The sequence below is a fragment of the Sciurus carolinensis genome, chromosome 12, assembly GCF_902686445.1.
Source record: "Sciurus carolinensis chromosome 12, mSciCar1.2, whole genome shotgun sequence".
Taxonomy (NCBI): Eukaryota; Metazoa; Chordata; class Mammalia; order Rodentia; family Sciuridae; genus Sciurus; species Sciurus carolinensis.
Genome location: NC_062224.1, coordinates 80102647 through 80126959, shown reverse-complemented (window position 1 = coordinate 80126959; position 24313 = coordinate 80102647). Strand labels below are relative to the sequence as shown.

Here is a 24313-nt window from a genome sequence, read left to right as displayed (position 1 = left end):
TCTGCTATGTGGCATGCTGAGCTCTGAATATACTATGGATAATTTTGTGACTGCCTTGCAAGGGGTCAATGAATATCCCCATTTCACAGATGAAGGAACCAAGTCTTGGAAGACTTGAATACCTTGACTAGTAGCACAAAGCTAGGAAGCAGAGCTGTCTGAGGTCCTTGCTTTCTCCATTATTCTACATTGTCTAGATTTTTAAAATTTATTTTTCAGTCAAAGGTTCTTATCATCAGTCTGGGGAAAACTCACCAGAATGTTAAATAAGACTTGGTGAGTCCTTCCCTTTAAAGGTCACGTCTTGAGGCCCTACAGTCCCACTGACGTCTATCCTGAGCTGATCCTGTGTTTTGGAAATGGAGCAGGGTTGGAGCGGGGGCTGGCAGGAGCAGTGGGTATCAGTTACCAGGTGGGTCCGGGGCTTTTTTGTGACAAGAGGTTTGCTAGTAGCCGTTGCCTTCTAGAGAAATCCCACATGATGTTTCCAAGGAGCCTGGGAATGCTGTCTTCGGCCTTCTCATCTCATCCTTACCATACAAGGGAGAGCCTGGCCTCTTCAAGATTGAAATGGGGCAGGAGGACAGGGTTAAGAAATGCCCAACCAAATGATTAAATAAATTACAGTTACTCCACATAATGGCATATTATGCTGCCATTAAACATAATGTTTTCAAAGAATAATGACATGGCTCCAGTTCACACTAGTGGGAGGGAACCAGAGAAACAAAGGATCGGGGGAGGAAAAGCCCAAGAAAGCGCCAGGCATTCATCTGAAGGGTGGTCTCTGGCTGACCCTTAAACCCCACCTGCTTCCCCTCACCCCAAGTGGTTTACATCTTTTTCCTCTTGAAGAAAAATGTTAATGGCTCCAGGAGACGCCAAGTGAAGTGCTTCCTGCTTTCTCTTGCAGACTGTCCTTCCTTTCTGTGCTCAGTTCCTCCTGCAGCCAGCCCCTGACAAGTTCCAGGGATGAGGCGCACTCTCCCTTCCTGATGCTTCCACTCTGTGTCAGAGAGAGTGGCCATTCATGAAAGATCAAGGTGTGTTTCTTAGTCCTGTCCATTTCCGGAACCTAGAGTTCCCCCAAATTCACAAGGGTGGCCTCTTTCCCTAGAAGCCTGGTATTGACTCTTCAAAAATGATGCCATCCAGGCCTTCCTCTGCCATAGACCCTGTGAAAACCACTGGCAGTTAAGACCCAGGACAGACATTCTGTCATGTCCGTCTCCTGCTGCTTTGTTTCTTGTGCCTCAAATCCCTTGTCCCACTTTGCCAGGCCCATGGCCAAAGGGTGACAGTTCACTTGTGGAAATGCTTTCCATGGCTCCCTGCTGTTGCCCAGACAGGCTCAGAACCCTAAGTGCCTGAGTTCAAATCCCTTGCAGTCTGATTGCCCACCTCTTCCAGAGGAATTGCATTCTTGACAAACTGGTTTATTTGCTGAGTCCCCAAAACACCTGGCTCATTGTCACCTCTGTCGTGCCCTTGCCCTAGAATGATGGTCCCCACTTTGTTCTTTGTCTATGCAAACCCTGCCCATCCTTCAAAGCTCCTTCTTTCAAGTCAGTTAAAAACTGCTGGTTCGGCACACTCTGATATTAGGACACACTGTACACAGCCTTGATGCCTTCTCCCTCTCTTTTAATGTGACTATGGCCTGTCTCCTCATTGAGACAGAGGCTCTTTGAGGACAGGAATAGTACCTGCTGCTTCTTGGCCCGCCATGCAATGCTGGCAGAATGACTTTCACTCTAGACTTTTGCTCAGTCTGAATTGTGGAGAGCTGTGGAAAGGGAACACAGGGGCACTCTCTTGATTTTTGTCAGCTGACAGACTGTCCCTCTAATGTGCCCTAAGAAATGGTTTGAACTAACATGCTTGGCTCAGAGATTTGTCATCCCACATCTTTGAGAGACAGCGAAGAAGGGAGCGAACATTTTGGGAAGGATCCTGGCTATTGTTCACCATGAATCCACTGGGTGAAGAGAAAATTCACAGGCGAGGTGGATGGGGTGAGGGAAAAATGAAGAATAGGAAGATCCCAGCTCCATCTTGGAAGGATTCCCTATCTAGACTTGTACCCAAAAGTGTGGGTAAGAGAGGTCCAGAGCCACATGCTATCTAATAAAATAAGAAGTGAATTATAATACTAAGTGGTGAATTGATAACATTAAGTGATCAAGAGCAGAGTGGGGTGGGGAGAAACTCGCCTAGGAAGGTTTTAAAACAGGCTGTGTCCATAAGGAGGTCCAGCTCACGCTGGTGTACGCCGCCAGGCAGCGGGGGCAGAGGAAAGACCGTGGCCTTTGGAGACAGACCTGGGCTTACGTCCTGTTCTTCCACTAACTAGTTAGGTGACCCTGCACATGTTATTTATTTAGCCTTTTGAAGGGAGCCTCACTTTCCTCGGCTGTAAAGTGACACCTCACGGGGTTGTGGTGAGAATCAATGAGATGATGAATGTGAAATTGTTTTGTCAACTCTATGGCTTTGAGTCAACACCGCTTACTCTTCTTTCTGCTTTTGGAGAAACACTAGGCAAGGGCACCAGCTCCTTGACAAGAGTGACCACCCAGACCTTGAGGGCTGTGTTTCAGCTCTGGTGAGGGCGATCACCCTGCAGTGGAACCAGCTCCCGGGACCCAGCCCTCGTGGGCGGTGCCCTCTCAACTCAGAACCTTTGAGTGACTTAAGAACCACTTGTGCTGGTTTTGCTGACTGGTCCACGCACCTGTGGCAGGAAAGGAGGGAGCAGAGGAGGAAAGAGGAAGGCAGGAAGCGGGTCCTGGGGAGGAGGAGATGCTGAGCTAACCATCCTGCAGACTGCACGAGCCCATTCTTTGGGCTCTTCACACAGTGTCTGCCTTGGAGTGTGGGGTGAAGTTCCTCCTCCTTCCTATCTTCACCCCTCTCTCCTGAGCCCCTTTCTCTGCTTTTCTGAGCCAACAGCCAGCCTTGAATGGAGCCATACCTCCTTTTTACGAGGAAGCAGCCTAAGGGGGTCTGTGTCCTACCCTGATCCTTCCCATCTTCAGTTCCTATTATTTTTCTCTCTTTGTCTGAGACTCTCAGCTCCTGAAGAACAGATCCTGAGCTGTCAAGCAGCCTTTCTAGGTGGCAAGTGTGCTCACACTCATGCGCCCAGCAGGGGATGCGTGGTGGAGCTGGATAAAAGGGACACATGGAAACGGAGGGGTGGTTGGAATTCCAGGCAGAGGTCTATCTCCTTCAGGGCTTCGTCTGTGCAGAGATGCACACACGCTGGGACTGGAGAACGCTTAAATACCTTCGGCACCTTCAGCCCCTTGGTGAGGAAGCAGCGGAGACAGACTTTGGAGGCTCCTGAGACCCTATCAGCACTGGAGGGACGGACGTCTAGGATCCTTCAGCCCTCCTGGGAGGGAACCTGAAGGGCACAATTATCCGAGGCTGAGACATGCAGAAGAATGTGCTGAGGGGAAGCAGGGGCAATGTCAGGCTGGCCAGGCGGGAGGACCTGGGGCGGGAGATGAAAAGAGCGCCCTGAGTGAGAATCAGGCATGGATGATGAATGGGGTGTGAGAGAGAAGCCTGGAAAAGGGTAAACAGCCAGGAGGGAGCCCGGAGGCCCAGGGAGGGAGGGCTGGGTGGAGAGAAAGAATGTCGAGGTCAAAGAGCAAAGAAAATGCTCCTGCAATGATTGACTCAAGATCCAGCACGTTACACACCCGGATGGATGCACATGTGCGCACAGATGTGCGGCCACCCGCCTGCCCTCCCCTCTGCACCCCTAGACCAGTGAGCAAGCCTGCTTCCTCCCAAGCACATCCCCTCCCTTCGGGAAAGCCTTTCTTCTGATGTGTTTTTATTTTATTTTTTTTCCTGTGTCACCAAGACACCCCTCTTTGTGCAGTGATCGTATAGTTCCCTAAGAATGTCACATAGATCGTTTCCTTAGTGTGCCCCTCCTGCAAGCCTGGAGGCTGGCAGCAGCTTCAGCATCACTGTTTTATGGGTGAGAAGACTTAGGTGTACTCGAGGTTAAATGTTTTGGCTAAGGGCCTGGCTCTGGTAGTAGGACTTGGACTCCGGGCTCCAGTAGTTCAACAGGTTACCTATTTCTCTGCTGTGTGGGGTTGCAGGTGCTAGCAACTGAAACCTCCAAGGAGAGCTCCTGTACTCCAGAGGTCACCATAGGCTCCAGGTAGGCAGTACTCTGCCCTGGGAGAGTTGGGGGTATCCTATTACCACTCTTCGGGAATGGACGGGACATATATAAAGCCACAACTCAGATTCAAGCTCTGGGAGACCCCCTGTGAAAGTTGGGAGGGAAAGACCAGGGCCTGGGAGCTGTTGAAGAGCCACTGAAAGCCACTTGGCTCCTGCCCAGTTCTGGCTGGTAGGAAGGAGGGTTGGGGAAGGGTTAAGGCCTATAGATAGTCCCAGGACCTTGCCCACGTGGTGTCAGATGGAAAGAGTCTAGAAACGCAGATTTGTACAAAGTGAGACTACTGTGGCAAAGTCCCCCTTCCTCGATCTGCCCTTCTCTGTGGGCAGAAAGTCCCCTGCTAGCTTCCCTTCTAAAGACCTCAGTTCCTGCAGCCAGCCTCAGATGCCAGTGGCTCCTACAAGCCTTGCTAGGGCTTCTCCCCCCGGCCCCCCACCTCTCCCTGTTCTCAGCCCTGGCCTGGCTGCTCCTCAATCCCCAACCGTGGCAGATCACTGATTAATTCAGAGCTGTTTAATAACCCTTCTATTTCGATGAAACAAGCTGTCTTGTTTTCTTTATTTTTAACACTGACTTTCGTTTCTTTGCTAAGCATCTTACTGTCATTTAAATTTCTCTGTCTCCAACCAAGCTGATAATAGACTGGAGTGAGCAGCTGCTTCAGTCCTGTTTATGACAATGATTAGAAGTTAGCGCCGTGCAAGCAGAGAATTGACCAAATCTCAGTTCAGCGGGTCTGCCCCTGCTTGTAGAGGGAGTGCTAATTTTAACATGATTAGGAGAACTCTGGCTCCAGGGGAGACCAGGACTAATTCCAACCTAGCCTTCCTGGCACCCCACTCTGAGGCCAGCCATGGGGGTGAAGGTGTGAGAACCAACCTTGCTTACTTTGGAATTAAGGGAAGTAGTCGTGAGTCATTTGGATGAACCTGACTCTCAGCTCCACTCACCATGGCTTTTTTTCCTCCAGTAAATTTACTGAGCAGAAAAGAGGGTGATATGGGTTAGAGAAATTGAGGCAGGTGGGGACCTTGTCAATCACCTATTATACCTTTTCGTTCCCATCTGAATTCCCAAATGCATCTTCCATCCACTGCTTGAATTCTCCAAGTGATGTAGAGCTCATTCCCTTCTTAGGCAACCCCCTTCAGGTTGGATGGCTTTGGTTCATCTCTCTCCTCTATCCTCCTTCAATACCGATATTGAATTTGTATGACTAGGATTTATGAGCACATCTTTTCTCCCTTGCCACACTTTCAGCTCCTCTAGATCTAGGACAGTGACTTACTTCCTGTCCATCACACTTGGCACATACTAGATATTCTATAAACATTTGTTTAATCAAATTAAACTAAGGGTTACCAACTTTAAACTCCTTGCAAGTAATGTACCTTTCTTCTACCTGAACATGTTTCTAGTTTCTTTTCTTATTTAGATAAATGTTTTGTTCCTTTCCGGCTACAGGCCAGAAAAGGCTATGTCTTCAGGACCCTCTTTTATCCTCCAGGGCTCCAGAGACATCACAGTTGGTGGAAATCTTTGCCAACGATGCTGCGGGCCTGCAATAGAAGTCAGTCAGGTGGCCTGAACCAGTCCTCTGGATTCCAGCCCCGCTCCCCTTGTGCCCTCTGGGTCAGCCATGGCTGCCTGGGAAAGCTCCCAGGTACACTCAGTTCCTGGCTGGCCTGATCCTCCCTGCCTCTTGCTTCCCTGTAGCTCCGTGAGAGTGGGGAGCCCTCTGTGCCTCCCAGCCAGCACAGTCTGCAGGCAGCTGCTGGGGTCATTGTCTCAGCCTCTTCAAGTTGTGAATGCTGAGTCTATAGAGACCGAAACACAAACAGTGCCCACAGTGCCTCTTGGGGAGGGAGGGGTGGCTTGGCCTTGCCAGAGCCATTGACTGTACAAATAGCAAGGCTTGCTATGGATGGAGGAAAGCTGGTTGCAGCTATTTAAGAGAGGGGGCCATTTCTTTGCCACACTGCCCAGTGCCCAGGAGGGGCAGTGGGTGTGTGCTAAAGGCCAGCAGATGGGCAGAGAAGAGGGGAGGCTGGTTCTCTGAGGGAAGACTGCTTCATCGTGAACTCTCTGTCTGCCCAGGCTCAAGGAACATCACCGGGCACGGGGTTGTGGAGCAAGCAACTGGGGAGAAAAAGTGGCTAAGTGGGCAGATCAGGAGAACGTGCTGGACGAGGCTGGGGCAAACAAACCTCCTCGCCATTGGAGAGCAGTGAATGATGACGTGCTGTGTGGCTCAGGGTGAGCCACTTACCCAGTTTGGACTTGGGTTTCACATCTATTATTTGGGCTTTGGTAAAAGCTGCTATCAAATACTCAGAAACATTTCCCAAGTGTTCTAAATAGAATGCCTGTTTCTTTTGTAATTCAAACTGCTTAAAAAATAATATTTAGGGAAAAAAATCAAGGCATCACATCCCCCCCTATTTTCTGCAACAGGCCCTGAGTGCCATCAAATGCATAGAGGTCTATCCTACCATAGCCACCTTTCTATGCTCTGTGCTGTCAATAAGGGACAGCTCCCTTGTGCTCCAGCTGGGAGGGCCAAGGGTGAGTTTGGGCCTAGCAGAAGATAGCTGATGTTTCTCCTAAGATATGCTGGTATGCCTTGATCTGTGATCAGCATTGGTTGAGGATCCAACCTCAACTAAGCCCCAGGGTCCAGCTTGGGCTGCTGCTAATGCTCTTAATGCTGTGTCTACCCCTTCACTGCCCTTGCTGTGCAAAGCTATTTCTGCACCGGAGGCATGAGCCATATTGTACCCAGTCAGCCAGCGTCCATGAGATCTGCTCCTTCCCCTGACCTGAGGGTGGTGGTGGTGGGGAGACGGGGGGACAGGGACTCTCAGAGCAATGCCTACTTCTATGACAATATCATTCACTTCCACTCTTAGAGCTGAAGGTATGAAAATCCCAAGCACAGCAAATTCAGAATTCAAATTCTAATCCCCCTGACTCAGTGCTGGCCACGAACCCTGCCTCTGACCTTAGTGACAAGGTCACTGCTGACTTTCCTCTGTTTCCAGTCTTCACTGAGTCTTTAGCCCTTTATATTTTAGTACATAAGTATTTTTTAAAAAAATCTTATTTTTTGCCAGAAAATTCTGAATAAATTCAGAGAGAGAGAAGAAAAATAGAAATATGACCCCAGTTTGACTTTTATTCTTCTCTGAGTTTTAGAATAGTTCATGTTTGAAGCAACTGTCACTTTTTTAACTCCGTGAAACTCTCTTTCTCTGCCTGGCTCCAGAAGTAAAGACAAGCAAGTGCACTTAAGCAATCATGAAAAAGTTTGCTCCCATTGTACAGAGGGGGCAACTGAGGTGCTGGGTCAGAGGCAGGAGAATTCTGCCGAGTCTGTAACTCTCTTATCTCCCGCCTGTGACCAGAGAGCAAATGGAAGGCTACCACTGGGCGATAGGTGAGAAATCCTTCAGGAAGAGGACAGAGCTTAAGTGTGAAGGGAAGCACTTTGTTTCTGTGTGTTAGGAGCCTGCTAATGACACCAGGCTCTTCCTGACCATCTGTCAGACTCCTCTTGGTAGGACTCAATCCTCCTGTGTGAGCAGCCAGGGTGGCTTCCCGGCGGTACATGCAGTTCAGGTCACTCTGAGCGGGGCCCAGAAACCTGGGTCTTGACGCTGTGATCCGGGGCCACACTCAGTGGGGCAGCAGACTAGAACTTTGTTCATTTCCTGATCAACCTCAGGGGGCATCGGCCTTAGGAAAGCCCCACGAGGTGGAGTTTCACAGACAGGGAGTGAACGGAGGTCTGGGCAGTTGGGGTGAGGGTGGGCGGTCAGCCTTCTAGGCAGGGAAACCTCCTCCTCTGTGAAGTTCAGAACATAAGATCTTCTCCCCTAGGTAGTTTTGTTTCTTCTTCAAAATAGAAAAAAAATAAAAAATAAAGGGAAGCCGGGGGAGCAGTCAGGGGAGGTGGGAGGTCAAAGGCCAACGTAATATTTACCCAGCCCAGCCGAGGCCTTTCGCTTTTATAAGGCAGGAAACCACTTCAAAGCGGCAACATCCCCTCCTGCCACTTCTATCTGCCCACTGGTCCTCCTGCTTCTCCAGACAGGCAGGGCTTTTTACACACCCCTTCCTCTCCTCCTGAACCTTCTGTCCTCTCTGCCTGAGAGGCAGAAGCCCTCTGTCTGGCTTCCTGCTCAGAGAGGCTAAGCAACTTGCTCATAGCCACAGAGCGATGGAACACATGGGGTCCTGGGACATTCTGAGCAGTCCCTGGAGGGCTCTTGTTCACTTTAAGAGTGCGTTGTCTACATTTTGCGACTGATGAGGGCACTGGAGTTGCAGTTCTTCATCTGAATCCCCCTTGTACTACCAAATCAGAAGCTGAGACTAAGGAGAGTGAAGGTCCAGGAGACTGAATCTAGAGGCTGGAGTCTGGTTCTTCATATTGGAGGGCGGGGCTGTGTCCCAGATGCCTTCTCTTCAGAAAGATCATTACACATACCCACATAATTCTTGAAAGTGTAAGTTTCACAGAAGTTTCACTGGCCTCTTGGAACTCGGGCCTCCCCCTGGTGCTGTGCGTTCCAGTGCAGGGATCATTGTCCCTGGTGTGGCTCCTGTAGCCTTGATTTGAGCACTGCACAGTGCAGCGAGAGCTCTGTCCCATTATGGGATTAGAGGATGTTTTAAACATCATTTGAAATCTGCCACCTTTTAACCTCCCTCCACAAGTCCTCCTCTGCCTTCTTCCTGGAAAGAAACTTTAAAAGAGAAGGGGTCCCTTTCCAGAGAGCAAACTCACGGCAGACATGCCCAAGGACTGTCTTCCCCAGCTCAGCCAAGGTACAGGGGTAAAGTTTGAATTTTCTTTCTCAGGTCCTATCCTGTCAATAAACTTCTTCAGATAAGAGTGGGTGAGTAACAGCAGGACTCCAGGCACTAACATGTAAGAAGGGATGAGTAATAACATTTCCTGGTCAACCATGCTGGCTCCACACTGCCAGCTCCAGAGGCACCGGAAAGGGATGCGATTTACATAGAATGCAACGTGAAAACTGTTGGGGAGCGTGCACCTTGGAGATCTCGCTCTAGGATGTTGACTAAGAGAGAATAAATCCAGTGCTGTCAGTTTAAAATTCACAGAGGAGGATGAGAGGAAAATGGGTTGGAACAGTCCTGAGAGGCTGGAGTCTGGGAGGGCTGTCAGTCTTGACAGGAAGCCGAAGTTCCCAGGCACCCCCAAGTCTCTCTCTGAAAATATATACCACACATGAACTCAGAGAAAAAGCTTTGAGGAGCTCTCTGCCTTCACTTTCTCTGACCACCCTCCACCACGCTGCCCACTCCATTCTGCCCCTCATTAAGGACAGTTGGGGTACTGGGCTTATGTAACACTCTCCCTGGCCCCCAGAGTTCTGCACATTCCTTGAAGGTAGGAGCTTTGACTTTTTCATCCTTGTGCTAAGAGCTACTACATTCTTGGCACTACATACATGATCGATCCCTATTTATTTAAACTCAAATGGATTCCAATTCCCGCTTTCTGTGTCTTTCTATTTGGTTCAGTGCAAGGGACAAGAACAGTGGTGTAGCAATTCAAATCGGCAGGCATGGTTGGAGATGTGCAGGACTTCTCCCTCACTCCTCCTTCAATCTCTCCATTCGCAAACAAGAAACTAAGGTTGTGTTTAAATACCAAAAAAACCCAAACCCTGGGAGTCTCCATCCTCTGGGAGGGCTGATAACTGTTGGGGCACCTCTGAAGCTGTTATCCTCTCAAAGTCTCGGAGAGAATGAGTGTGTGTGTGTGTGTGTGTGTGTGTGTGTGTGTGTGTGTGTGTGTTGGAGGGGTCACAGAGGGGAGAGAATCATTCACCAGCTATTCACTCTGAGCCCCAGGACCCCTCCTCCTCTTCTTTCTGAAAGACAGGTTGAACTTTCCAAGGGCAACTCCATTGCCTTTTATCTCTCATCCTGAAAGTAATTTTAGCCAAGGAAAAGCAGGATTAAACTTTCATAACATGATACATTTATCTTGTTTTTCTTCTTTCTTTTCTCCGTCCTCCCTTTCCTTCACTCTTGACCCTAGGTAAATTTGAGCCAAAGGGAAGCTGAGATTAAATATCAGAGGGTGGTATCAGATCTGAAGAGATGCTGTTCTCTGGCCCCCTGCCCGTCCCAAACTTCAATATTTTTCCATTCCCTGTTAGACAGTTATTATCTTCGAGATGAGAGAAGCCTCTGGACTCTGTGTGCTCTCTCTCTCTCTCTCTCTCTCTCTCTCTCTCTCTCTCTCTCTCCCAATATTGTCCTCTGCTGAAATGAAAGGGGGAATTTGAATTCAGAGAAAGACTCCCACGGAGAACCTGAAGACAAAGATTAAATCAGTGATACAACGTTGACATGTGTTCAGTTCCTGAAAGGTCTTTAAAAAAAAAAAAAAAGTCTCCTCCAGAGCAGCCTTGCCACCACCTGAGATTGTTTCCAAAAAAATGTGCATTTAGGGAGCTCAAAGAAGGGAAGGCATGTGAAGGCATCCTGGGGATGGGCCAAAAACTACTCTTGCTGATAAAGACAGGCAAGAGCCTCTTGGCAGGCTGGTTAGGGCCAGCGACCTGCACTGCCTGCCACCTTGAGAATAAGCCACCCGCTGCCCACCCCGGGCGTCCAGTGGGCCAGGCCACTCCAAGTCACTCGCAGCCCCTGTGTCTGTGCCTTCCCACCCCCTGCAACCAGCTAGAGGTCCAGAGGGCCCACAGCCACAGGCCCTGACCAGTTGTGGTCTCTAGCTAGTGACAGCTGTGAGTTTTTAATTTATCTCATCTTACGTTTGTTTCTCTTAAAAAAAGCACAAAAGCCACTGTTTCAAGCCAAGCCTGGTTTTCAAGAGTCCCCTCTAGTGGAGATGACCTGCTACTTCGGCTTCCCTGTGAGCCCAGAGCCTCCTTGGTCCTGAGAGGACTGAGAAGAGCTTCTGCTGCCCTCCTGTGCTGCCTCCCCGCCCCTAGTCCCCTGCTGGCTCCCTGGGTTACCGCTCAGCTCCTTCCTCCCTGGCACACTGTCAGCTTCTCCTTCTTTATCTTCCCTTTCTGTCTCTCTGCCTCTCTACGTTTATCAGCAACCACGTCTACGTCTTGACATCTGTCTTTCCACGTGTGCCTTTGCGCTTGCATCTTGATCTGCATCTTCTGTCCACCTGCTGCTTTTCTTGCAAGTGTAGGAGGACAGGTCTGACTAGTGAGAATGCTTTGGTAGAGCTTCTCAGATCCAATGGTCTAATAACCTCAGAAGCCAAGTCAGGACCTCCCAAGCTGGAGCCAAAGAGAAGCAGTCTGGAATCAGTCTTTCCCGAAGGTGAATGGAGCTTTAACAGAAACTCCCTTCTTCCCCCAGTCCACCCTGCATCCCAAGCAAACTTGGGCCTCATGGATTTATCTATATTTTCCAACCCCCTGCCTTTGGGTCCTATGTGAAACCAGATGGCTCTCCTTGATCAGCCCTCCCCACCACCCTGCATGTTACCCAGTTTCTGCAGCCTACCATGCAAATGTCAGGTAATGCCTGGGTGAAGGGACAGGTGGCAGGGGCTGAGAAGAGCAGTGATGCAAAACAAGAGGAAGAGAAAGGGAACTGGCCCTCTGTAGTGGCGGGAGCACCTGCTGGTCCTCTGGGTTTCCTGGAGATATCCTTTCACCCAAGTGGGAAATAAGGCCAGGACAGGGCAGGGGATTAATGGTTAACCAAGTACAGGAGCAGGCAACTTTCACAGGGCTCAGGCCCCAGCCTTATCTTTCATCCCCATCCTCCCTTCCTCTTCTCTCTTTCCATTCGTACCCAGTAGGGACCAGGCTCCCCAACAAAGAACTTTCTCACCTCTATTTCTGCCCTCCAATTCCAGATGGAGCAGTGTGGCACTAGATAAAGAGGTTCCATATGCCCAAGTGCCAGGGAGTGGGGCTGAGCGCCTGAGGGCGAGGCAGAGGAGAAAGACGGTGACCCTTTCCCACCCGTCATCCCTCCTGCATGCCTTGGGAAAAGCTGTTTGACCCCTGGAAGAACTGCCTTTCCTTCTGTTTCCACAGGGCTCACCTTTAGAAATAGCAAAAAATAAATAAAATAAAAAAGGACACCTACCTACTCCTTATTTACTTTAATCAGGCATGAAATCTTTGTAACTAAGTGAAAAAACTATTTCCCATAAGGGAATCAATTCCATTCATCATTGTTTGAACTGAGCATATGTGAAGGGGAGAAATAGAATATTCACATAGAATGAATTGATAACAGACTGCCCCTGGGTGAGGGTGGTAGTGATGGGGTGGGGCGTGCACATGAGCTGTAAAACTTCAGGACCTCAAAGCCTGTTCCTTGCAGTTTCCCTATGGACAGTCCCGAATTATTTCTAGTTAACAGACTGTAACACAATGCTCCAGTCTCTTTATGATCAAAATGGGGGTGGGGTGGGGGCTTGGCTCAGCACTCCTTCCCTCTCCATTTGCCGTGATGGACAGAAGTATATTGTGTCCCGTCTGTGTGTGCTGGGACAGCTGTGTGGCAATGCAGGAAGACAGCTGGAGGTGGGGGTTTGCAGGAGACAGGAATTGCCTCCCCCACAAACCCTATATGCTGGGGAGGCAATCATAGAAAACAGGTAGGATAGAAATTATTTAAAAATCCCAGATAGCGACAACTCCAGCACCAGAAATATTTCATAGTACCTGAACTGGTGAGTTTAGGCTGCTGCCAGCTGCTGCCTTGTATATTTAACCATGTCACTGGTTTTCCCTCCTGCTCCTGTGTGTTCTTGTAACATGCCCATGAAATAAAGATTAGCTGAATAATCAGAAGTATTTGTAAATGGGAAAGGGACCTAGTAGAGAAGAGGCTGTTCTTGGAGGGTTTTCTTTCTAACCTCATTTTGAGCACAGACTTCTGCAAAACAGATGGCAAACTTTTATATTCACCACATCTGCAGCTTTTGATGGTCAAGAGAGTTGGAGGGTGAATGTTCCCTGGCCCTCCAGAGAGAGAGGGAGGAATTCAGGCCAGCTCTAACAGGGGGTTCACTATCCTTGGAATGACAGTTTGGAGTGATGGTTAGACCATATTGTTTGCTCTTTACCTAGACATGGACTAAAAGGTCAACCAACCCTCTCGCTTGGCTCTAGACTGGGAGGGACCCCTTCGAGGATCATCTGGGATTCACTTGTCAGACCTGTGGTCCCAGGGGGCAGAGGAGATCTTCTGGTTCTTTACCACTATGGATCCTACTGCTCCTCAGCAGCAACTGCACATGGTTCAAGATGCCATTTCCTTTGAACTACTTTGCAAGTCAGTTTGCCCCCAACCTAATACAATTTGCTGAAGAGAACAAGGGAGCATAGAGGGAAGTCTGCGTTGTTCTCCCTTTCTCAGCAGGTCCCTAAAGAGGATCAGTATGGGAGAGAGGGGACCAGTTCCTTTAGGAAATGCTGGCTGGTGGCAGCAGGACCAAGTTCTGGAGTTGGGGGATTGGGGCTTGAAGGTGAGAGGCAGTGATGCCAGATGGAAAATGGGGACAGAAAAACAATGTGGTGAGGGTACTCGGACAGATTCTGCTCTGTTTCCTTGGTTCCCTACCCTCTCTCCTTAAACTCCCACCTAGGAGAGATCATAGGTAATTAGTTCAAATGGTGCTCTGTGAGAAGAGGGGAAGTTAATGAATTCTTCTCTTTTCTTGCCTGGAGGTCAGAGGGGAGAGGACTGAGAGCAACTTCAGGAGCTTTCTGGGGTGACCGCACAGAAGCTGTGCATTTCAATTAGTAATAGCTGAATTCCTCCAGCCAGAACTAGCTCTGGGGAGGACTCTGTTGCTCAGTTGAAGGCCCCAGAATTCAAAGCCAGCCCGGGGAAGAGTGAAGTTTCAAGGTCTGGGAAAGAAGCAGAGCAAGATAGGAGCCTGCTATTGTGTGGGAAGTGGGAGGGCTGAACCTGACTCCTGTTCCAAAATTCAGCCCACCCCACCCCATATACTCATCTTGGTAGACCTGGTCCACCGCACTCATCAACAGGAAGGGATGGATGTACCCCAAATGTGGGTTCCCTAGAGGATGGACCCCCATGTCATGGCCTGGAGCTACAGCAGGCAGCCCCACTCCCTGAAATCATCCTGCCTTTAAGGCCCTTGCACACCCAAGGCTGTTATGTCATGATTCCCTAGAATTTTAGATTTTACAGAAGACCTGATTATATATATTTCCATTGCCCACTTCATGGGGCTCTCATTTCTACACCTGTACCTGACCTAGAATCCCAGATCTTTTACCTAGCTTCCTCTCCCCCTTGATCTCTATCCAGATGTGAGCTGAGTTTAAGTGGGTAGCTTCTCCTAGGGCAAGGGTCATGCCAAACAGGTGGACATTTTTCAGGGGGCTAGAATGGCAGTTTCTGGTGACTGTCTCTTAGCCAACTAACCCATGATTAATATTTGCAGAGACTACCTGTGGGATAAAAAATGGGGCTAGAATCTTCTAAGATCCCTTTATCACTAGTGGGGTGGGACAAGACTGAGCCTACAGAGGGAAATATTCTCACACAGATTGCCCGGTTGCCTCTGGGACCCTGGGCAAACTCCCAACACACCAGCGTTGCTCAAACCAGGGGACTGGGTTCCAAGTAGGGCACTACACGACCGTGCTGATAGTGGAGGTAGGACGCAGAACACTTATCCTTATTCATTGCCTTGGAATCGCTTTCAGAGCCTTCCGGAACCCGCGCAAATGATGCATTCCCCTTCCCCTGATCCCAAGTCCCCTGATCTGAAGGAACAGCTAGCGGCCACCAGGGACTCCAGCATCGGAGTGAACGCCCCCAAATCGATGTCTGGCCACAGTGGCCTTGGGCTGTCTTGTGTTACCGAGGCCCTCTCTGGGCTCCAGCTCTCGGGACAGCCTCGCTGCCCGGATGCTCCCCCAAACCGCAGAGTGCCGGCAGGTGCGCGGTGGAGCGCGCAGCTGAGCGCTGTCGCCGCCCGCAGCCAGTGCTGGGAAGCCGGCGGCCGGCCGTGAAGCCGGCGGCGGGAGGCAGCGGCTGCGAGTCCACCGGCACTCGCGCGCACGCCGCGTTCCGGCCAGCGAAAGTGACCGAGCCCGCTCGGGGACTCTCCCGCAGCAGCCGAGCCCGGGTGCTTGGGGTGGGACCCCTAAGAAGCGGGCGCGGGAGGAACCGCGGCGGGTGTGCGCGCGTTGGGGGAGAGGGTGGAGGGCGCTGCTGGCTCGGAGCGCCCGGCCCAGCCGCCGCTTACCCAGCTCAGCGACGTCGGTCTGTCCTTCCGTCCCTGCTCGGTCCGCCTGGGCCGCCGGCTGCCGAGGGCGGCGGGTGTCCCTCTCCCTGCCCGCAGTTCGGAATCACAGGGACGGCCAAATCCACATGGAGTCCAGATTCATTAAAATCCACGTCAAGCCACCAGCCACTTATCTGTATTCCTGAAGTGGCCCCTCGGTCTCCGGTCCGCGCGCCCCTCTGTCCTCCGTCGCCCCGCAGCAGCCCCGCCGGGAGCTGTAGCCGGTTCGCGTGAGGCACCCCGAGGCGCCGAGGGGGCGTGTGGGGGTGGCTGGCGGTGTCTCTCCTGGGGAAGAAGCAGATCCCCGGCTGTCTTCAGATTTTTCCAGCGCGACTTTCCGGGCTCCTCTGACATCAGCAATCCTGGCGCTTCCTTCCCTTCTTGCTCCCCGGTTCGTTCACAGTCCCATTTCCTCCGGGAACCTGGCTTTCTAGATTATCTCGAGGTTTGCTCCGCTCGCTGGGGCGCCCGCGCTCCCTGCCGCTCCTGAGCTCGCGGGGTCTCGCGCTGGATCGCTCGCCCTCTCGGCTGAAAAATTCCCAGCAACTGCGCTCCGCCGCCCTCCCGCTCCAGTCTGGCGCGGATGCTGCTCCGCCCGGCAGCTCTGGCTCCCGCGGCGGCGGCGGCGGCGGCGGCGGCGGCGGCAGAGCCCTCAGCGCCGGCCTCCCTATATTACCATGCAGCTCATTATCATAGAGGCCGTGCGTTAACCCCCTGCCTGCCGGCCGAGCTGCCCGGGCTGGGGCCGCGCCCGCCGCTGGCACCGCCCGCCGCAGACAGCCCCCTGCCCCCTCCCCCTCGCGCGGACTTCCTCCTCCGCAAGCTGTCAACAAAGGAGAATCAGGTTGGGCATCGGGTGGCCGCTCCGCTGCCGGCCCCGCTCCCAGCTCAGCCCGGACCCACCGGCCACCTTAAGTAGCCAAGGGGGCAAAGAAAATGCTGCTGGGGCCTGGGGATTCAGGTCGAGGCCTTGCCAGCCAGCAGACATAGCCCCGGGAGGTGGGGACGGAGGGAGGCCAGAATACAACCAGTGTGGGTGAGGGCAGTGGGGACAAGGGCTCCCCTTTCCTGAACATCACCTGTCACCGTGAGCATCCTGCACACCTCCCTCTTCATCTTTGAGTAAGGAGCGAGGGCGGAGGAGCCGGCCTCGTTCGATGGGGAGATTGGATCTCAATCTGTGGGAGCAAATTCTCTCTTCTCATGAATTTCGGAAAGCCAACAAACCGTCAGATGAGGTTTGAAGTTGTTGTTAATTATTATTTTTACAATGCGAAGATGAACCTTCTACTCATCTTCTTACTTTAAATCTCCAGCTTCCAGCTCTGTTAGGGATCCTGGGCGGCAGGCAAGTCCTGACTGGGATGGGGGCGATGGAAACGCGAGCGGAGCTTTCTTTAACCAGACTCAGGGAGGCTTCCTGGCAGGGGAATCAGAGAGGTGGCAGCTAAGAGGTTAAGGGAACTTATTTTAATAACCTAAGATAAGATGTTTCTGGATTTCGGATGACCATATTTCGGTGCTCTCACGGCCACGGATCCCTCGCCATATAGTGTCAGTATCTCCGCAGTGTCTGGACTTGCCTTTCCGACAGGGGCCTGCAAGCTAGACCCCAGCGAGTTCGCAGGATCTGCGTAGTCCCTACTCTCGATTAGAGCACCCAGAGTTTACTCAACATGTCCAAGTAGTCTGATAAGCTTCCTCTACTGCCCTCTCGTGGGCACAGTCTTCAGTGGTATAAATAGAAAAAAAAATCACTCTTGAAACCTTTAAAGCAGTTATGTGAAATTCTTAACACTAAGGGCCTTTAGAAAGAAAAGGTAGGAAGGGAGAGAGGGAGAGGGAGAAAGAGGGAGACAGAGGGAGGGGGGAGAGAGAGAGAGAGAGAAAGAAATATGAATTTACTCTTAGCAATCATCTCAAATGATCCTCCTTTGCAGAATTAGGGGGAAATCTAGGCTTTATTCCAGCTAGCTAATTCTTTAAAACTTTTAAAGAAGTTAGCTAATACTTCAAAACTTTTCCAATGTAGTTAATTAACATAAGTTTATGCCCTGTAACTTGTGTTAGCTATTCCTGATTTGGTCATGTGGAGCCACAAAGAATCTAAGCTGTCTTCTCTGATCCTTACCTGTTCTTTTCTTGAAACTTCTTTAGCATTTATTGTTGGTAACACTCCAGGAAATTATCATATTTTCTCTATATTATTATTTATTTCTATCTGTAAGTGGATCTTGTCTCCTCATCCAGATGGCCTTGTTATCCTCTTATCTCTGAGTAGACTGAATTTAAACCACAGTTTATTAAGGAAGATGATTTGTAGAAGATGCTCAAATATTCTGGAACATTTGCCCCATTTTTTCAATGCATGGAACATCAGTCTGGCCAGCTATACCTAAGACTGTCAGTGGTAGGGTTGAAAATATCTAACTGATAAAGTTCACAGCTGAAAATTTGGGCCTTCTGATTCTAAATCAAGTACTGTATAACTTGGAGAAATAGAATCTCTTTCCTGTGTCTTGATTTAATCACATCTTGAGAAGATTATAATACAGTTTAAATAATTTTCAGATACCATTCCCAAACCCCATGATCCAGAAATAAATCCTAGAATGAGGAGCAAGGAGACATAAAATGATAGACTCCTCCTCTTACCCCATCTTTCACCCCCATTTTTGGCTCCCTGCTTCCCTAATAAAGGGAGAGAAAGGGAGAAGGGGGAACAGAGAAAGAGAACACAGTCAGGAGAATACATTACAGACAGGGAGACACAGTGCCATCCAGTTTCTACCTTGCCATTGAACAGCATCTGAGATCTCTTTCCATAGGATTATGGGAATGCCTGGCGTTTGCATAACCATGGCAAGACACTAATCTGATCCAATGTGAGGTTCTCTGGATAAAGTACCTTTAATGTCTTTAGATCTCAGTTTGTTCATCTGTAAAAATGGGCATTTTACCTTCAATCTCCAGAGAACTAAGGGAATTAAATATAAATGTGTGTGTGTATATATATATATATATATATATATATATATATATACATATATATAAAAAACAGTGTTTGAAGTATTAATAGTATCATTAAAGTGGAAAGATTATTATTACTGTTAGTCCTATAGGCTAGAACAAATATGGATCTTATTAAGTGTATAATTATAATATACTTTAGGGATTAAAACAACAGCTCAAGTACATGGTTGTATTTTAATTAAACGTTCTCTGAAGCAATGTGGCAATGTACATGAGTCTCTAGTTTCTAAAGGTGCTTAGATAACCCCATTCCTTTCCTCACTGGGTATTCATTCATTAAAAAATATTTAAGAGCAAATTTATTATATTTCTTTCTTGAATAGAACTGTATATAGTACATAATTATCTCTTCAAAACATTTAAAAAATTTTAATTGATATATGATAATTGTACATATTTATAGAGTTGGGTGTGATTATTTCTCTATATATCACATGGAATGACCAAATCAGAGTAATTAGTATATCATCACTCCCAACATTTATCATGGAGAACCCTCAAAGTACTTCCTTCTAGCTACTTTGAAATATATAATAAATTACTGTTCATTGTAGTTACCTACTGTGCTACAAAACAGTAGAACTTGCTGCTCCTAACTGTAAGTTTTTATCTGATAATAAACTTCTCTCTATCCCCTCTCCACTCTCTTCTTTGCAGGTTCTAGAAATCTCTATTCTATTCTTTGCTTCTAGGAAATCAACTTTTTTAGTTTCTGCATATAAGTGAGATCATGCAGTTTTTGTCTTTCTGTCCCTGGCTTATTTCATTTAACATATTTTCTTCCAGCCTCATACATGGTGCTGAAAAGGATAAAATTTCATTCTTTTAAATGGTTGAATAAAGTTCCATTGTTGAGCACTTATTTACACATATTTTTTTAAAAACACACTAATAACCCAATAGACTCCATACCCCCAGCCTGTCTTTCTGGGGACTTAAATTTTCTTGTATCTGACTGGCCTTCTGAGATTCTTTCTCATCTTGTAAAACTGATGTCAAACCCATAGCCCCCCGGGGACTAGTCTGTCTTCTACTGGTGTCTTGAAGTTCACCCCCATTTCCATCAGGCAGGACAGCTATGGCTCAGAGTGGTTGTGGGCATGTAGCAGGTATTTAAATAAACATTTATCAAATGAATGAATGAATGAGAAAATGTTTGTTTATGCTAAATCCTCATCTTTGAAAAATTGCAGCATGTTCCATATGCTTCTCTCCCCAACCTGCCCTGGCCACAGAACTCCTGGAACCTCACCCTCAGAAAGCCATTGGTGGCTACTACATTTTTATCCCTGGCCCCAACCTCTTCTTTGCTTATCAGGAGATGGTCGACTTGGGGAAGAAGATAAGAGAAGTGGGAGAGAACAGAGCACCAGCATTCTAGAACAGAGCTGTATTTTTCCAGTGGGAAATTGCTTTGCTGTGAACACAGGTCTGGCTAGCAGCTCTGTCTACATTTCCCAGGCAGGAACAGGCCACCTCAGGCCCTGGGAAGCAGGCCCTCAGGCTTGGGGAGCATAGGCCCAAATGGGCAACCAGCCCATCCCTAGGGGAAGTCCTCTCTGTCGTAGCAGCAGCTTCAGCCCCACAAATAGATGCCAGGACGGTAGCCCCTTGGATCACAGGAGGTATTTTTGGTCCTGGAAGCTGGCCACACTTTGGCAGTCTTTCAGCATCTAGTCTGCTCCTTCTAGAGGTGGGGGCGGCAAGCCGTCAGTGTTCAGCATGGGAATGCTGCCTTCGAGTGTGCGCACGCATACATTTAGGGCGCTGGGAGTGGGGTGGAAGCTGGATTCAGAATTGTACACCTGGATCCCTGGTGGGAGGGGAGTGGGCTCCTGCTTGCCAGTGTCAGTGGGTCATCTTTGGGCTTTTGCCAGGATTGCATCTGGCTCCTTAAGCTGAGACCCCTCATGCCATCACCAACTTGACCTATCTCTCTGCTGGAAGATCCATGTTTCACTTCCCCTGATTCCAGGTTTGTCATATTGAGAAGCAGGAACATGTTCCCTTTGTGTGTGTGTGTGTGGGGGTGGGACCCTTCTGTCTCCCCACGCTGTACCTCACCTTCACCCCACAGACACTGTGAGGCAGCCACAGCGGCAGAAGCAGCAGCCTCCTCTACCCCCCACATTGTTGGGAACAAAGGCATCGGTCTGACAGGCCAGACTGGAGTGTGTGGGCCAAGTCCCATGAATGGAAACGAGATGCTGCCGGGCTGCCAGAGTGGTGGGCCTCTGCCTGGGTAACGGGGCCTGGGGCCCAGGACACGGGAACAGGGCACCTGCTCTGGGATTCTCAGCACCATTCATAAAGACGTTACCCTCCTCTCTCTTCTTTGCACAAATCCCACTTTCCTGTGTAATTTAAACAGTAGCAAGCCTGTTAAGGCTCCAAACCAAACACGGTGGGATTTTACTCTTTTCTTACTAAACCTCCCATGAGCAGAGCTTATGTCCTTGTATACATTGCCCTCTTTCCCTAATCTCCCTCCTTTCCTCCATCCAATGTATTAGTCTGGGAGGAGAATATCCTCTTTGAAGCCTGGGCAACTACAGCCCCAACCTTACTTAATAGGGTCCTGGGACAGTTTGCAGGGTTCTGCATTTGCAAGGAGATGCTAAAAGGGAGGGGACCTGAATGGACTATTGGACTTGCGGAATAGAAGGCATAGGCTAGGTGAAGACCAAGGTTCAGAATGCTTTTTTGCTTCTGCTCTGTGCCAGATACTAAGGGCCTGAAAAAGGGTCTTGCTCTTTTATTTATTAATTTATTTTTGGAAAAGATTCCCCCAAAGGAAACATTGCCCATTTGGCACAATCTCTTAGTGCCTCAGTTTGCTCATCTACACAGTGGAAGTAATATCCATCTCTTTGCATATCTTGTAAGGATTCACAAGAAACAGACAAGACACTGACTGTGAAAGACTTTGCATACCAGAAAGCATTATAGGAATGCACAGCGATACAGTCTTAAAACCGGAAAGTTCCATCCAGAGACAAGCCTACTTCCCATCTGCCACACCTGCACTTACTTCGTCCTCTTTTTTGGTTTTCCAGGGAAAACAGCTGGGCTCACCAAAATATCTCTTTGTGTATAGATGACTGCATTGTCCTCTCCCCTGCTACCTCAGATCCCTTCTTTTCTCTCACTCTTCCAGGTGAAAATGCTGCACATCAGAGATTCTGAATAGCTACTTTCCCATATGGAATCACCAAGCACATCCATGTTGGAGTTGGCCCTCATTACCAGGCAGTGCACATGCACACCCACACCCTCCCAGGCAGGAAGAGAAGAGTGGGGTGGCTGAGAAACCTTGGCAAACATGCCTGAATTTTACAGGAATTAGGATGCGCTGACTCTCATCAGCTGGGATGTAATGGGGAAGATGCACTTTTGGGTTCCTTCCCTGCTCAGCCGCTCTCACCAGCCAGGAGTCTCCTGATGTGGAGTAACTGGCTTTGATGTCCAGCATGGGTCAGATGACTGTTGCTTTTGTAACTTCTGTGGGGCTGGACCACCAGGACTGTCTGAAGTCTTGGTGTCTGACTGACAGACTAGACCTTCTGGGGTGCAGGCAAGTAAGACTGGTAAAAATCAATGACATTGATTTCTTTGAGATCAGAAACTCTCTGAGCTAACAGGAAGTGATCATTTGGTCCAGGATTCTTCAGTTAAAGCAACACCTTCCACTTGGTTGCTGCTGATTGTCATAATGCAGTATAATGATAAGTGTTAAAATGGAGTAAGTGTCCACACAATGCCGATTAGTCCCAATGCTTGGGGAAATACCTATACGATTCCTTAGCTTCACAGCTCTAATCCTACGAGCAAAGTATGACCACCCCATTTTACAGATGCTGAAACTGATGATCAGAGATTGAAGAGATGGTTCCACAGTTCCAAAGATAATGTGTGGGATGGTTATAATGTGAACCTGGGGTGTCTGACATGCATTTTTCTCAAGTTTTGTTTCTCTGAGGAGGAGGAGAAAGTGATGAACATGTAGAAGACCCAGGCCCTCAACCCTCTCTTTAGCATTCAATCAGCCACTGACCTTGAACCCTGCAACAGGAGGGCGCCAGTGGATTCATGGAGCGTCCAGAGAATCCTGGAGCTTCGATTCTATTGAGGGTCAGGAGTGTCCTTTTCTCTTACAAAGGAAAGCATGTTGTAATTGTTATCATGATTATTATAAACAATCAAACTAATGAGCTCAATTCTCCCCTATTTTGCAGGGTGTGTGTGCTGAACAAGGAGAGTTGGCCCAGAGGAAAGAAGTTGCCAACACATGTGAATCTCCACTAGCTTATGTCACCCTTGCCTTGTACAAAACACCACAGCCAAGGCCAAGCCTGCCTTTCAAAATAATGGAATAATTGGGTGCAAAGTGTGGCGCCCCCACCCCTTAGAGAGAGCGTGCCAGCCGGTCTTTGTGGGAATCCATGGGGAGCCTGGAGAGCAAAATGCCAATGTCTGCCTTCTCCTTGATTACATCTGTGCCCTACAAACCCCACCAGAATTGAACTCACAGCTCCTCCTAATTAGGGGAAAAAGAAAGACAGGAATGATAGCAGAAGAATTTCCTCCTCCCTCCGACTACACGCTCTTCTGGGACAAACCATTAAGCTCTCCCTCTCTCTCTGCCCTCAGCCTCCACTTCTCCTTCCTGACTGATATCTCGAGTACCTAATGCTGTACCAGGCCCTCCCTGGGACCGGAGCCCCACGTGCGGTGAGAGTGATGAACGGGAGCTAGTTTGAAAAGCTAGACTCTGCTCCAGGGGCCTGTCTCCGGTCTGCTGTGAGGCAGTGCAGAACAGCCGCCCAGGAGGAGTCTGGGAGGCCTCAAGTCAGACAGGTGTGTGGGGGGGCTGGACTAGGACCTGTGGGGGCAGGGTGGGCCTTGCCCAACAGGAGGCTGGCAGAGAGTAAAGTCCATCGCCCCATGCAAAAATAAATAAACATCCTGCTTAAGTAAATCAAATACCCTGACATCCAGCTGCAAACCACAGGGCCTGTTTGAAATGCTGTAAATTTAGGACAGGGTTTGAATGACTGGAGTCTGAAAAGAAAAATTCAGGAATGGTACAAGTCATTGGCACAGGAATCAACTGCATTGTCACTAACATCATGAAACAATTAATTAGTAGCCACTTTAATATTGTTTTCCATAATCTGAGTTTTGAATTCCTAGAAAGAAAGATCCACACTTAGGTGTCCCCTCCTGGTCAATGGAGATTAAGTTTATTATTGTTACTTTTGTGAAATGCTCTCTTGCAGGGGGGGATTCTGAGTAGTAAGGTGGAAGAGAATGATCACCAAGAGAAATTCCATTGCTATCTTTCTCCTCTGGTTTTTCCCCTCTCTCTTTCTGGGGCCACAGCACTGTTTTTCTGGAATGGCTTCTATTGACTCAAAATCAACACTGGGGAGAAAAGGAATGTTCTCTCTGTTTAGAAAACAGAGGCTGGAAAACCCCAGCCTAGGAAGCAAGAGACTGGGATTGAATTCTTGACTTTATGGCTACCTAACTGTGTGACCTTGCATAAGTCACCTCCCCTCCTTTGGTCCTAAAAGGCAGAAATCAGACTCCATGCCGTCCCCACTTCCACCTAGAGCTTCCAGCACAGCTCTCTCCTTGGAGAACGCAGAAGGAATGCTGAACATTGAAACCATCTTCTTTTAATGCCTAAGAAAGCTCAGTGCCTAAAAAATGGACCAGGGAGTGAAATCCAGGGACAGAACTGAGAAATAGGATTTTGC

At 49.0% G+C, this 24313-nt stretch overlaps 1 protein-coding gene across 1 annotated transcript in view; it reads right to left on the bottom strand.

Moving 5' to 3' along the window:
- The window catches only part of Plxna2 (plexin A2), a 210775-nt gene extending 194631 nt beyond the window's left edge, over positions 1 to 16144 (bottom strand). The window contains 1 exon segment of the mRNA XM_047520205.1: positions 15480 to 16144. The gene's annotated coding sequence lies outside the window, so the exon portion shown is untranslated.
- Positions 16145 to 24313: the final 8169 nt, after the last annotated feature.